Raw genomic sequence first — 3288 nt, 5'->3', positions numbered from 1 at the left:
TCCCGGTTTCATGGCAGATATATTCCCCATGTGGACGGGACGCCGGTCCATCGCAGGATTACGCATTTTTGCCAGCTGAATGAAATGGAGCAACGTGAAATAGTGTTTTGCTCAAGAATACAACGCGTTTGCCGGGTCCAGGAATCGAAACCACAATCTTACGATCCACTAAGCCATGCGCCTCTACATGTAGATATATGGTTGAATAGAAATGGCAATGTGCCAAATATGTAGTTTATTTCCTGTAACTGCCTGTTATTCATTTTTGTTTTGTGTTCCGTGAGAGATATTTAGTCCAGAGCTGCAAAGAAGTGAGAATTAGTGCTAGACTGCTATGAATGAACTTGAAGTTTTCCCGCTAACTGGGTTTCGGTTCTACAGATCTCTGGATTTTAAATCCAGTAAACTCCCACTAAACATCTCTGTTGAATGACATATTTCGTGAACATCTATTGATAAATATCATTGATCAATTTCATCAACTATTATGCGAAATTTATGTTTAGCAATCTCATATTTTATTTTTATATCTGTTTTCTAGCTATAAAATCAATTTTTATGGTATCGTTCAAATAAAGATTTAACGGCTTTATTATCAAATACTAAACATTGAGCCACATCAGCATTTTAATACCACATGATGGAAAAAAAATATGAACTTACTAGCAGAACGTAGTTTCGATCTACGGACCTCTGGGTTATGGGCCCAGCACGCTTCCACTGCGCCACTCTGCTGCTCGAAAATATCATATATGTAATTTATTAAAGTACTATGTATATGAGGTCTGATCAGTAAGTATCCAACCTGGTGCTATAAAAACAAAACTACAACAGGTATCAAGTTGGCATTTAATCTTCTTGTGCCCTTCAGAAGCCACACACTGGATTCAGCGCTGTTTCCATTGATGGAAGCATTTCCTGGAACTCGTTTTCTGGGATAATCAGCAGCTGCCTCGTCGCATTCACTTAGATTTCATCGACGTCCTGAAATCTTATTCCTTTCAAGCGAGATTTAATTTTTGGGAAGAGGAAAAAGTCACAGGGGGCGAGATCTGGAGAATACGGTGGTTATCGGACTTGAGAAATGCTGTGCCTAGCCAAAAACTGCTGCACAAGCTCCGCTGAATAGGCAGATGCGTTATCATCGTGCAATTGCCACCCACCGAACGCATGCAATTGTGACCTTTTCCAACGAATAGCATCCATCAAACGCCGCAAAACGTCACGGTCATACTCCTTGTGGACAATACTCATGATTAACATTCCCCTGGTAGTTGAAAAGAACCGTCAACAGTGTCTTCACATTGCTTCAACTCATTAGAGGTTGGGGTCTTCCACTGCGAAGACTGGGCTTTTGTTTCAGGGTCATACCCATATCCCACGATTCATCACCCATTATGAACATTTTCAAAAAGTCTTCATCGTTCTCGACACAATCAAGATCTTATGCAACTGAAACCCGAGTGTCTTTTTGGTCAGCTAAAAGCAGTATGGTAGACACGCGTCTCATACCGAAATCTCCAGTGATAATGGACTGAACTGAACCGTAACTAATCCGCACATCCTCTGATAACCCACGTACGGTGATTCGACGATTCCCTCTCACAGCTGCACGCACATCTGCGATGGTATTTTATCAGTTCTGCTAGTTGTAAGTCTCCCAGAACGTTTGTCACTTTCGATATTTTTCGGCCATCTTGGAAACGTCGGAACCACTCGTACACTTCGTGCGACTCATACACTCCCCTCCATACACTTTCAGTGACTTTGCGCAGACGTCCGAGCAGATATCGCGAAGCTTTTGGCAAAATTTGATGCAGATTCTCTGCTCAACTTTCTTTGTCATGGTCAATGCGACGATCACACGCTACACACGTTCCTTCCAAGCACTGCTGTAAACAGCGGAAGTGAGCTAGAACGTTAAAACTTAGTGCGCATGCAAAGCAGAGTTCAAGGTCAATTTTTATCAAGCGGCTTTACTCTGAGTGCTTTAGCTTCGTTACTATGGCAACACTCCAGATACTTATTGAGCAGACAACGTAATTTATTATTGATTGTTCGTAAGATTCCATAAAACTAATATAATCTTTGTTTGTGTCATGTTGCATTTAAGAAATATTATTGTCATAATTTTCTCGACTTTGTGTGATTTCCATGTACAGTTGACCAAAGTTCACTTTTACACATACATACATACATACATACATACATATATGCATACATACATACATACATACGTACATACATACATACATACATGTATGTATATTAGAAAGTCTTGGAACATAGTTGTTTGTTTTCATTACGTGATATTTCTATCTATTGACATACCACCTCAATATGTAACTAACTCTTGTCGATCTGTGGAATATAATAATGAGTCTTAGTTTGTGGTGTCTATAGTAACGGTTTCAATTTCCTCTGGTGCCATTTTAATTAATTAGTTTCGCTTTTTATTTCTTTTCCGTTGTGACAGTTGAAAAGTATTCTTTAGATTCGTTGGAATTGGTACTATAACTTAATTATTGAATGAATAATTATTCAATTGTAATTAGTATAATTAAGGGTAAAATTTCTATATGAAATCAATATATGATGTTCTCAAAATAATTTTGAAAAGTTCATATGCATTACTGAAGTGACATGACTGATATTATCGATTAATCGATATTACAATGCAATGATGGATTATATCTCATTTCACTGGATCGATAAATGTATTATCTCTAATCTATCAGATTAAATTGCTTGTAAAATATTTCATTGTACAAACACACCCTGCTCACAAAAAAAACCTCTAACAATTTCAATATTTTAAATTTCGATGAAAATTTAAGATTTTTATTATCACAAATATTCGCAGGAGTGGCGCAGTAATAATCATGTGCTGAACTCCTAAGTCCGCAGATCGAAACTGTGAAGGCGCGTGGCTTACTGGTTAGAGTATTCGGCTCGCGATTGCAAGGCTGTGAGTTCAATTCCCGGTGACGCGTCATATCCTTGAGCAAGACACTATTTTACGTGTTTCCAGTCCACTCAGCTGGCAAAAATGAATAGTAGCTGTATTTCGAAGGGCCAGCCTTGTCACACACTCTGTCACACTGCATCTCCCTGAGAATTACGTTAAGGGTACCTGTGTCTGTGGAGTGCTCAGCCACATGCATGTTAATTTCAAGAGCAGGCTGTTTCGTTGATCGGATCAGCTCGACCCATCGTCGTCATAACCGACGGAGTGTCAGTCAGCCAGATCGGAACTACTCCCTAATACACTTAGGTACTATATTGGTT

General features: G+C 39.1%; 1 non-coding gene across 1 annotated transcript; it reads right to left on the bottom strand.

Moving 5' to 3' along the window:
* Positions 1-663: 663 nt before the first annotated feature.
* Trnam-cau (transfer RNA methionine (anticodon CAU)) lies at positions 664-735 on the bottom strand. Its single transcript has one exon. It is a non-coding gene; the product is annotated as a tRNA-Met (tRNA).
* Positions 736-3288: the final 2553 nt, after the last annotated feature.

Source organism: Octopus bimaculoides, chromosome 7 (genome assembly GCF_001194135.2).
Source record: "Octopus bimaculoides isolate UCB-OBI-ISO-001 chromosome 7, ASM119413v2, whole genome shotgun sequence".
Lineage (NCBI taxonomy): Eukaryota > Metazoa > Mollusca > Cephalopoda > Octopoda > Octopodidae > Octopus > Octopus bimaculoides.
This window is presented reverse-complemented; position numbering and strand designations above follow the sequence as displayed.